At 44.4% G+C, this 12,777-nt stretch overlaps 1 protein-coding gene across 1 annotated transcript in view; it reads left to right on the plus strand.

Moving 5' to 3' along the window:
• ING4 (inhibitor of growth family member 4) overlaps positions 1 to 12,777 on the plus strand; it is a 25,034-nt gene that overhangs the window by 348 nt on the left and 11,909 nt on the right. The gene's annotated exons all lie outside the window — the stretch shown is intronic.

The following is a 12,777-nucleotide window of genomic DNA, read 5'->3' on the forward strand; positions in this document are numbered from 1 at the left end:
GCTTGGCTGGAGCTGCTGCTGTCCGCCCCGCCCCACCTGCTGCAGCTGGCCTCTGTCCCCCGGCGGCCGGCGCACCCGCGTGCCCCACCTGCCGCCGCGCCTGCCCTGGGCGGGGCTCGCTCTTGTCCTCTGCCTGCTCCTGACATCACTGAAGCAGGAACGAGCTCGCAGCTCCCTGCTCCGTGCACCTGCAGCCACAGCGTCGCCAGCGCTGTGGCTGATGTGCTGGTGAGAAGAAATGCCACTCTTCTGAGACCAAGCAAAAGAGTGTTTAACCCGCTAGAACTCACCCCTATTCCTGCCCCTCCCCCCAAAAAACAAAACGAAACGAAAACGCAATGCAGTGCTTGGAAGTTGTGTCCAGTCCTCCTCTTTGTTGAAGTGCTTGTGAAGTGGAAACAGAGATAATTTTTGTACTGCACCAGGGTTGTTTCATTTGCTTTTTTATTTGACTCCTGTACAGATGTCTCTACAAGTTTTTTTTCTTGCTTTTTTGTTGTTGGAGCATTCTAGAAAAATGAAAAAAGTTACTAGTATTACCTGTAGATTTCCCTGACACAGTGTGAAAGTATTCAGTTGTTTGTAACTGTCACTTTTTCTGTTTAGGCTGGAACTTTACATGCCAGGTGTTGACTGAGGCTTGGTTCATTCCTGCTTTTAACATTTTTGCTGTTTCAGAAAGCAAAGCTGGGGAAGAGCATGTTGCCTTGTCATGTTTTAAAACAACTTCTAGTACCCTCCAGTGCCTTAGAACAGAAAGGCTGGGGAGGGACTTCTCATTTGAGATAGTTCTGATTGATTGGTTGTCCTGGGTTTTTAACCTTGATCAAAAAAGGAGTGGCACAGCCATTTACACATGTTGCCCTTCCAGGCTGCATGGCTGCTCCTCTGCCAGTAGGCATTTGGGGAGAGTCCACAGCTCTAACCGACGTGTCCCTGGAATGACTGACTAACTTAAATGAGCCTCAGTTAACTATACAGCATCGTCTTGGAGGGGGAGGAAGAAGCATTAGCACACTGTCTCATATACTTCACTGGTACTTAAAGCAGGACAGTGGACAAAGGAGCCTAGTGTGTAGGATTCCTGAACCAAAAGGCTTCCTTTTAAGAGAAATGATGTCATCTCTGTTTATACTCCATGGTTTCAGAATTGTACCTTTTGTGAAAGTTTAGCTGGTTTTGGCTGAGATATGTGCCCTTGCATGTCTGCACAGGCTTGGAGATTTGTTGGAGCTTCATAGTTATTTTTTCCAAAGATCCCATCTACACTGAGTTTGTTTCAGCCTGGGACTGCAGAGGTCAGAAAGGCTGGTGCGGCACTGGAACTAAGCAGGCACTCTTTACTCCCTTCGTTGCTCCCTGTGCTATGGCAGAGGAGAAAGCTGTGTGAATTGAGTACAGAAAAAAGAAGAATAAGTTTGGTACAAATGTAGTTTCAGTTGACAGGAGAAACTGAGACTGGCTGAGGATGGAGAATAAGTTTGAAAATTACTGTGTGGAGGAAGCAGGGACAAGAGAGAAAGGGATACAGATCTGATGAGGGGTCCAGGTACAATGAGAATATGAGGGCAATATGGGTAAAGACATGGGGACACAAGGAGTTGGGAAGGGAGGGGGATATGGGAAAATTAAAGTTCAGTGAAGAGACTGCAGGTAAGCTAGGATGAAGTTGGGACAGCTATAAGCTTTATGAGGAGAAAGAAGCAAGCTGAATGTGGAATAGGTTGTTGACAGAGTCTCAAAAGGGTAGTCCTCTGAGGGAAACTGGGACTGGAGCCAAGAGCTGGGATGAGGGAGAGTAATGATGACTGCATAAAGACAGGTTGGAGGACATGGAGTCAAAGGTGTTGGGCTTTTGGGGGAAACCAGAGAAGTAGGATTTCAGGGCTGGAGCATACTCTCCTGAAAAGCCTGGAACAGAATCTAGGTTCTCAGATCTCACAATTCTGTTGTTAGCAAATAACAGTGAACCCAATGGCAAAGTATCTTGTTCTGTCTAGTGCAAATAAGCACGGAGAATGACATTCTGTTATTGCAAGTAGTTATTCTGTTGGCTCTGACTGACAATTACACACCCAAACTAAGCTAAAAGGATATTACGTTTGCAACATCAAGTACTTAGAAGTTAGGGAGTAGCAGTATTGAGGCTGTCTATGAAGCCTTAATTTGACCTTGTTTTTCCAGAATTGTGCACAAGCAGTGGCTCTTTCCATTGCTGCAACAAGGTCCTTCTTTGTACAGGTCTTGCCAAGGTGTTGCCAAACAAGCAGTGCTCCATATTCTGTTCTGTACTGCACTGCACTGGCATATATTTGTGTTATTAGAGTAGCCCCATTGGATCATACTTGTTTTTGATCTTCCAGTTTGCTTGCTCAGGTGATTCAGGCATCACCATGTTGGCCCATCTCAATCCACCCCTCCAGAAGGTCCTTCTGGGGTTCCAGGTCCATTCTAGAGCCCCTGATCACATATAATTTTTCCTTCCATAACCTGTGGTACCTTATTAGCCATTGTGTCCAGCAGCACAACACTGGTCGCAAAATGCTTTTATGTAATCTTGTGCATAATCTTGTGCTAAGGCAAGAAAAGGTCATCATGATTGTCTAGGCTGACCTCCTTCAAAGGAATTGTCTATATTAATTTTTGCTTCAAGTCTAACATCTAGAAATAGAGAGGGCCAATCTGTGTCACAGGTACCACAAGTGGTCTCTGTGCATGGCAGACTGGGGAAGGGACAGGTGGCACAGTGGCAGATACAGGCAGCAAAAAGCAGCAAATCAGGCAGGAAGCACATGAAAGGAAGCAGAAGGCAAGTAGTAGTACATTAGGCAGGGAGCAGAACAGCAGATCAAGCAGGGAGAAGAGGGTCAGAGTGGCACTTTGGGAGGATGTGGGGTTATTTTGTGGCATACTTGCCAAAAAGTTTGGCCCCCTGCTGATCTGTCTTTTACAATAAACAGCCAGTCTACATTTTAAAAATTTCAGAGATGGAGAATACAATGCAAACCTTGGTATGGAAGTCCAATGATTATCATTTTGTGTCTTGCTTCTGGTCCAAATTTGCATAATTTTTGTTTTCACAGATTTGTTCTTTATTCCTTTGTCTACTAGACTGACAAGCTGTCTTAACAGATTTCTGCTACTCGCATAGATACTGATAGGTAGTGATTAACCGCTCCTTAATTTCTATTTGATAGGGAGAAGAAATCAGGAGTTCCATAGTAGATTGAAATCTTTCACGATATGGCAGGGCTTTCTATCCTTTAATCATTCTGTTGGCCTTCCCTGACCCTTATTCAATTTTTCAACATCTTCAAAATCTGGACTCTGCAGCTGGACACAGTATACAATAGCAGTCTCTCCAGTACCAAATACAGAGGCTGTAATAACCTCTCTTCCTACCTGATATGCATCTAGAGCAGTGATTCTCAGTCAGGGTGCTGCCATATTCAGAAAAGTGGTGTTAGGATGCCTTGACCCTGTAAAGGTTCAGAACTACTGCTGTAAGGGACGTTTCTCTGTTCCTAATGTAGGGCCTTACATTTGGCTCTGCTGAAACACATATGTTTAGTTTACCAACCAATCGAGATTTGTCATTTGCTAAGAATTGGTAATTAATCTTTTCCAGCAAGTAACTGACAAAAAATAATGTAGGATTAAGAGCAGGTCATTGCATGTCCCTAGGTGAAATATAGTCACTTAGTGTTTTCTTGCTGTGGTTAGATCTTGAACAATATCACCTAACTATTTTTGCATTCATATAATATGTGCCATGGTTATTTTATATCATTCCAGTTTATTAATAAAAGATGGGTTGGACTAGATGACCATCAGAGGTCCCTTCCAACCCTATTTTTCTATGATTCTGTGGTCTGTACACAAGTTAAATGTTGTCTGGAAACCTTAGTTTGTGGTATTAAAACTACCCTATAAATTCCTGTTGACATCTTATGCAAGTCCAGTGTGAGCTGCTCATTTTTTTTCTGCCTGTTTTTGACATTAGGCTGGTACATATATTACCTAGGTCATCCCGTTTACTCTTACTCTTATACTGTGCCAACAGTTAAAAAGTTCTCTTGCATAGCTCTGAAATTTTGTCCATGCAACTTTTAGCTTTAGAACATTAATAGTTTAGAGCAGTGGTTTTCAATCTGTGGTCTGCGGACCCCGTGGCATCCACAGACTCCATCTAAGGGGTTCATGAAAGATGACTGATCAATCAGAAGTATGTGAATACTCAGTTACAATTCAGAGGGGTCTGCACCTCCATTTGAAATTTTTCAAAGGTCCACAAATGAAAAAAGGTTGACAAATCACTGTTCTAGAGAACACCTCAGCCTGCCTTTTTGTCACGTTGTCCAAACCTGGTCATTCAAAAAATATCTAATGTTATCTTTAAGTTGCTATTGGAATGGAAATCACTTATTTATCTGAATATACCATAGGCATTATGGAATTATCACTCTATCCCATAATATTTTCAACACAGTGTCCCTACTGGACCTACTGAAAAAGGTACTCAAGACTGGATGCGTCTACACAAGACAGTTACTGTGCAGTTGCCTAATTAAACTATGCAGTAAACGTCTCGGTGTCTACATTTGTGCCCCAATTGGGGCACATGAAACTAATAAACTCCTGCTCTGGATTTTGTGTGCAAGCGTGTGTGTAGACACCAACTCCTCCACAGCACATTGAGCTTGGTTGGAGTAACCCTGGGCTGACCCCCAGGCCCCCTGCCAGCTGGGACTGCTGCGACCCAGCTCAGGGTGCTGCGCTCTGGTTGCATGTGCAGACATGTGCCTGGCAGCAATAAGCTCTAGAACGGTAAACTCTGGAGCTTATTGCTGCATGTTAATACACATGTGTAGACATGTCCACTGTGTAGTAGAGCCTGGTCCATAGGATCCAGGTTTTGTTTGTTGCCAAAGTTGGAAGGTTCCTCATGATAAAAGCAGGGATTGTAGCAAGAGAAAGCACAGGCTCACAACTGAGGCAGCTTACGGCCACCCTGGCAAATCTGTGCCTCTCTCTTAAAGGAAACTTTTCATAGATAGCGACTAGTTGTGTCTCCTGGCTTGAAACGTTATGATGATCCTTTGAAGCTGCAAAACTGAAGTCTATTGGGGCTGCACTTATACCTTTTACAGTAATATGTTTAATAATACTGAAAAATCAAGTCCTGGGCATCTCAGATGGGTGCCCAAAATTAGTTGACTGTATCGGCATTAATCACTTTGCCTTCATTTCACATTTTACTGATAGGTACCACTTTACTTCATGGTAGTGTTGTGAGAGAGGATGGTAATGCAATGTTGATGAATGCAATTGAAAAGCTCATTAGTAGACCATGACTTGTACGATGTGCTGCCAAAAAGGTTTATGACTACATTGAACAACATGGAAGCAACTGGATGTTGAATAGGAGGTCAACTGGTGGACACAGTTCACCTTGATGAGTTAGGGATCCTGTGGGGAAAATAGTATGTGCTTGGGGAGTCTGATCTTCCCTGTTTAAAAATCCCAAATTCTCTGATATAAAAACTGCCAATTTTTTAAATTAAAAAACCCTTAATCCTTGTTTTTCCATGATTAAAATGAAAGAGAGAGAGAGGTATCAGGTGAACACAAATTTTTATTTATATTTACAATTTTAAAGCAGTTTGGAAGCCTACTAGTGCCTCAGTTACTATAATAAAATAAATTCAAATACCTGTATATTTTGGTGTTTGATTTTTGTTTTTTTAATCATTGAAAATCACAGTTCTCCCTGTCCCCTTCGCTCACCAGGACATGGGTCCAGCTGGTGCTGTCCCCTCCTCCCCCTCACTTTTTTTGCATTAAAAAAGAACAAACTAAGAAAAAATAATTAAGAGTATTATTTCATTAGTTCTGTAATCATTAATATTAATGTGCATCTCTCTCATTCATAAAACAAAATGAAGCCTTCTTGAGCACCTTAACGCATCCAGTACTTTGAAAGTTGTTTTCACACCTGAGTTTATTTTTTAGCTACAGGACACCTGGGCCAGGTGCTGGCACGGCAGCAGCAGGTCGAAGCACCAGACACTCTTTCCACCCCCACACCCCCTCCCCAGCTCAAGGACTGCTTGGCCCACTGGCAGCTCACCTCTCCCACCCCACCCCCTTCCCCTGGAGAGGCAGGTAAGGATCAGGGGGTGTTTTTAAAAACCCACCACTTCAGTTTAGGGAAAATTAAACTAAAGTAAACCCCTGTGGCATGTACAAGCAGCCTGAAACAATACCATTAAAAAGGAGGAGTGGGTTGTTAACACCTGTGGAATGAAGAGTTTTGAAGGGATCAGGTCATGAATGTTGCATGCTTGCTGAGGCTGAGGGGGCATGGCAACCGCCCACAGGCAGCGGGGGCGTGATGGCGGCGAGGGGGGGTGGCAACCAGCAATCGGCGACCACCTGCTGACACCACCAGCGGTATTGACGATGGGGGTGGGGAGGTGTGGCAAGCAGTGACTGCCCGCAGGCACCATTGGCAGTGGCCAATCTCAGAGGGTGTGCCACCAATCTCGAGGGGGTGCATGTGCACTGACTTGCACCCCCTACACGTCACCAGTGGATCAGGTAGATCATAATGAGCCATGAACTCAAGTGCTCCCTCAGTGCTGCCTGACTAGAAATGCTGCTGCCACTACTACACAGTTTTATTTTAGATTTTTGGATTGACCAGGAATCAAAGAGGGAGTGTAACTGCACCACTGCACCCCTTCAGGATCTGCTCCTCGTTCCTTCTCTCCACTTACCATAGATTATTAACCTGCTGTATTGTAGCTAACAGACTCTGGAGAAAGAGGAGCCACCAGCTACATCAGTGATTCTCAGCTGGGGTGCTGCAAGATACTTTAAAAGGTGTTGAGCAATATTAGTAGTGTTAGCTGTACAAGGACCAAGACACAATTCACAAGATAAACTCAGAGATTTAAAAAACAATCCATAATGTCGAAACCTTTTAACCTTTCATGGACTTTCTGAGTGTTTTGTCTTTGTTTTGGTTTTTTTGCAACAAGATTTGCTCTACTATTTTTCTGCACTTAAAAATGAGTGAAACATAAGAGCTACCTTTTTCTGAAGGATGCTTTGAGTCTAACATGATTGAACTAGGTAGTGAAGCACTTTTCCCTCTGCCCCACACTGAAAGTAGTACTACGTGGCAAAGTATAGAGAAGTAGGGGAGCTGAGAGAGCAGGTTTGAAAGATAATTTGAAGGGTTAGGGAGAAGAGAAGGCCAAGAAAGAAGGATAGGGACAGTATAAAGGAAGCAGAATTTCTTTTGTTGGAGAGATACCTGACTGTGCATGTGTTGACTGTTCTAGGGGAACCTGTATATTGACTCATTTGTGTGTGGATGGGTTAGGAGCCGGTATGTGTTCATGTATTTACTTTATTTTTGGAGCAGGAATGCCACAGTCTGAGAGACTTTGGAGTGGGAAGCCAGGGAAGGAGTGATGTTATATTTTGTAGGAGGTGACATGTGAGTGTGTTACTTTTAATTGTTTTTGTAATGAACAAGATTCCCCATAAGGCCTGTTGTGCTGGAAAATGTGACTGTGTAATATGAAAACACAATCCTTATCCTGAAGAGTAGGCAATATGAGGCCCTGTCTACTCATGAACATTCAACTGGTAGTGGAAATATATTTATATCGGAGTGAACAGGTATGCTTCCTGTACATTTTCTGCCACTGGTGCTTATCTGTCCACCTATTTGCATGAGAACCAGAGTGACTTCTAATAAATCAAATCTGCATCGGTGTAGTTTTACTTTCCTCCATGGCAGGTAACCCAGGGCATATACTTTTCCCTCAGCTGTCTAGCATCAAACTGGTCTGTACTGAACTGACTTCTGGTCACTTCTTCTGTATCCTGCTCTGAGACCATATCGGCTATTAGTTGCTGTAAGGGAGTGAAGCAGGTGCCGAGCTTGGAGGGATCCCGAGTCGACGCAACCCAACGCCGCTCACACAGTGTGGCCAGCGACGAGCAGCGGGAATTTGAACTCCGCAGGAACCCGGAAGTGGGAGGTGCTGGGGCAACCCAGGCCAATTCAAAGGGAGCACTGGTGCAGGCTCTAAAGGGGACAGCTCCGGAGGCATCGGAGCCGGGAGAAGCGGGTCCGGAGGCGGCGGAATCAGGTGCAGCAAGGGCCAGAAGCGCCACCGGAGTGAAGGTGCCCCAGCGGATCAGGGCTGTCGGAAGGAGCAGCAGGACCTTTTGGGGTAAGCGGGACCCCGAGACAGGGATCCGTACCCTGGGAAGTAGACCTAGTAAGGTTGAAGAAGCAAGAGTGCCACAGGGTGCGGCATGAGCCCCATAGGGATCAGGTCCAAGGCAATGTGACTGTGGGACAGGCTCGGTGGACACAAGGATTCCCTGCCTTCCTTTTCTTTTCAGGGTTCACGGCTGGTGAACCGCTCAGGTGGAGCCGCTCAGAGCGGGTGAAGACCCAGAGGGGAGCAAGGACTCCTGAACCCAGGCCAAGGCATGGGGCAGATGTACCACCCCGGAGGGACCCTTGGCCGGGATTTTCCTTTCTTCTATGGACTACATTTTATTTATTTTGGCGGGTCCGCAGTCCCCACGAATAAAAGAGCAGGACAGGGCGGACAGCCCCTACCGGAGGACCGGGCGAGGGTGTAGGGGTGGAGGAGCCCTCAGGACAACGGGACCCTGAAAAGGACGAGAGTCTCATTCCTGGACTGCACATGCCTTACCAACTGGACAGATATAGATTAACAGCAAGTCGTGGCAGGCGAGAAGCGCATACGCACGTCCGAGCTGGGGAGTCGCTCGTAATCTTGTAGGGAACTGCCCCTTTTCGGGGACTTGGGCCAGGGGGGACCCGGCTCCAGTTAGGATACCCTCACAGTTGTTTATGTATTCATATAGCTCTGGTCCTGTTCCTCAGCTTCCTTTGAAACAAACAGCACTTTTCCCACTACACTCAACCTTCTTTGTTTATTTTATTATGAAAATTCAGCTGAAACCACAAGGGTTTTCTTCTGTGTTTTGTGGGATATGGAGCCAGTTACTGTCCCAGGTAGGAAATACCTGCCAGAATGCAAAGAATTTCAAGTGCTTGTCTGAACAAGTGACAGATTTATAAAAAGAGACCATAGCGCCACCTTTGAAAACTCCTATGAGGCTTACAAAACTTGATAAGGAGTTCTCTCCGTTTATGGCCTGGGCTAACTTAAACAGTTGGGAGGCTTGCCAGAAGACTGCTGATAGCCATAAAGAAGTATTGGCTGGTCTAAAAACAGTAAGTTTCTATACAGTCACTATAGGTCTGTTTCCAACCCCACGCCCTCCGCACCTGGGTTGTGGGTTTAACCTTTATGAGAATTCTTCTAGCCAGTTGCTGTTTGTATTTTTAAGGAGGCAGATACAAGTATACCATTAAAGGTTTACCTACCCTGGGGTTTATGCTGGCAGATGGCTTTTTAGCAAAACCCTAGTAGAGATGCAGCAAATGCCAGCAGAAAGCAGTTTTCTGCTGATTTAGCTATACCACCACCCTGAACATAATGGACAAAATCAGCACAAGCACTCTTCTGCTCTTCTGTCAGCATAGTTGCATTAGGAAAACCCTAGTGAAGATGTGGCTATGAGCTAGGGGGTGTAATTTCACATTCTTAGCAGACACAGCTATGCTAGGAAAACTTTGTGCTTTAGACTAGGTCTCAAAATCTCCCCTTTCTTTTCTTCTCATTGTTCTCTCCCATGACTGTCCCTTCTAAAATCTCTTTGGTCTTTTCCATTTTCCCTTTGTATCACTATTCCCCAATATCCTCATTCTGTTCTCTTCCCACCATGCTTCACATGCCTGGATGCCTACCTACACTCACGCAATTCCAGCACTAATGGCCTGTGATGTACAGTTTAAAAATGTAAGCAATTTTATTGTGAGTTTTCCATTCTATTAAATCATTGTGTTAGTGCAACACAGGTTCACATTCAGCTTAGCAGGTCTTTGTTTTAATTCAGGGGCAGGCAATTGTTTTGGGCAGAGAGCCGCTTACTGAGTTTTGGCAAGCCATTGAGGGCCACATGACAGGCAGCCAGGGGCAGATAACTATTCATTTTCTAAATTTTTTAGGGGCCCCACAGGCTGGATAGAATGGCCTGGCGGGCTGCATCTGGCCCACAGGCTGCATTTTGCCAACCCCTGTTTTAATTGAACATAATGCAGTACAGAAATTTTGTGGAAAATTTGTAGTTCATCGTGCTGGCAGTTAAAAAGGGATCAGTGATTCATGGACACCACTTGTTAAAGAGAGAGAGCCACTTATGCATGATACTTAAACTTAGGAGTTGTGTATCTCACAGATAATTAACTGTTGAATAATTTTAAATCTGCTTTTTCCTGTGTTACCTCATTATATTGGATAACTTTTAGTACAAGAGGGGTTCTGATTTGCTGGGAATGTTACAAAGCAGTGGATATCTCCATGCATTGTCCAAGCTGCTTTAGTAGGATGGATTTCATCATTATTCTAAAAATAAAGCTGGTGGCATTACCTTGGAGGCCCCCCAGCTGGTTTGTAGCCTGTCTGAACAGTGATTGATTTTTGTGAATATACCTCCAGGTGTAAGGCTCTAGAAGATGCAGTAGCATAATTGGAGTCTCATTTATTCCAATTTTCTTGTTCACCCTTCTAAAGATCTAAAATAAATCTTGACATGTAACAACAAGCATCCCCTTTCCGGAAATTGAGGAGCTGTTTACCATCTTACTGTGGGTGCTATGTTGCTGGAGAAACATTGTAAAATAATGTGAAAACGGAACACAAAAGACCAACAGCACCTTGAGGAAAGGGTACTTTTTATCTTTTGGGGATTGCTGAGTGTACCCATAACTACTATTTTCACTATTGTTAGTGACTGATCTTTGTTTCTTTGAACAGCACCTGTTATAGATGCATGCTGTTTGAGAGGTTCTTGGATACCTCTGTGCTACCTCAAACCTGAGGTCAAGAAAAAGAATCAAGGAAGAAGAATGACCTAGTCACTAGGGTACTAGCGAGGAACTCAGGATACCAAACTTAGTCACAGACTTCTTGTTTGGCTTTTGGCAAATCAGCCAAACTGTCTCAGTTACCTTCCTGGTAAAATGGAGACAGTATTTGTTAAGGCTGTTGAGAGAGCAAAGTCCACTAACAGTAGTGAGGTATATGGGTATGATCGTAGTGAGGGCCATACAAGTAGACAAGAGTTGCAAAGTCATGGTAGAGTGCAAATGAATAACAAGGAGGCCCAGGAGACAGTGAAACATTCAGTTAATTGTGTGTGTAGAACAGGGAGAATGTAGTTCTATGAAGGTGATCTATAACAAAACAAAAAAAAAAGATGGGAGGGATGCAACAGCTTATCAATCCATAGTTTATCTATTAGAAGTATGCTCTTCAAATTAATTTGCAGCTATATGGTTTTTGGACAATTCATAAACATTTTTACTACTTAATAAAACAGTTATTGTGTTCTTGGTTTTACAGATACTATGCATATATATATTTTCATGTTAGTCAACAATAAACCAGTAAAAGGGCAGGCATTTCAGGACAAGCACAGCAAGAAGATGGTACTGGTATAGAGTCTAAAGCAGTAATTCTCAACCTTTTTAGACTCAAGGCACTCCTCACAAATGTCAGCTCTTAGCTTTCACTTGTTCCTTGACTATGGAAAAACTCAGAACCCAGACCACAGCAGTGTTGTGTTTTTGACATTATGAATTCCTATTTGAAAACTGTGGATTTATCTTGTGAATCGTGTGGGTGTTTGCTCACTCAGCAGCGCTAATATTGTATGGCACCCCATGGCACATTTAAGGATCTCAAGGTACCCAAGGGTGCTGCAGCACCCCAGCTGAGAATCTCTAGTATAAAGCAGTAGGACCCTAATCACTAATTTGGGGGGGGCTTAAAACTAACTGTATTATAAAATTATTATATTACTTGCCATGTATTCTACCAGAATACAAGATGCTATCTTTTCTCCTAGCATGCATAAAATTTTCATCTTGGATGACCTGTTCCAGTCTGGTAGCATCACTTCCCAAGTATCTTCTATTGCTTTCTGTTCTAAATAATGTGCATCATGCAGCTAATTCAAGGAAGTGCATCATGGAACTGTCATCGCTGGCACCTCTGCTTCCCCTTCATCCTGTCAGATACACACTCTGGAGCTGCTTTTCATTGGCTTTGTGTACCTCTAAAGAGTCTTCATGTGAAGATCATAGAATCATAGAAGTAGGGTCGGAAGGGACCTTGTAGATCCTCAAGTCCGACCCCCTGCCTGGGCAGGAGAAAAACTGGGCTCAAATGAGTCCAGCCAGGTAGGCATCAAGCCTCTTCTTTAAGACTCCCAGGGTAGGAGCCAGCACCACTTCCCTTGGAAGTTGGTTCCAACTCCTAGCCGCCCTGACAGTGAAGTAGTTCTTATGGATGTCTCCTCTCCAACAACTTGTGGCTGTTATTCCTTGTTATGCCAGGGGGCGCAAGGGGAAACAAGGTCTCTCCCAAACCCTTCTGGTCCCCCCTAGTGAGTTTACAGACGGTCACCAGGTCCCCTCTCAGCCTTCTCTTGTGAAAGCTGAACAGGTTCAGGTCCCGCAGTCTCTCATTGTAGGGTCTGCCCTGTTGTCCCCGGATCATGCAGGTGGCCCTCCTCTGGACCCTCTCCATGCTGTCCACATCCCTCCTGAAGTGGGGCGCACAGAACTGGACGCAGTACTCCAGCTGTGGC

Source organism: Gavialis gangeticus, unplaced genomic scaffold (assembly GCF_001723915.1).
Source record: "Gavialis gangeticus isolate Ggan-Ray unplaced genomic scaffold, GavGan_comp1, whole genome shotgun sequence".
In the NCBI taxonomy this organism is placed as follows: domain Eukaryota; kingdom Metazoa; phylum Chordata; order Crocodylia; family Gavialidae; genus Gavialis; species Gavialis gangeticus.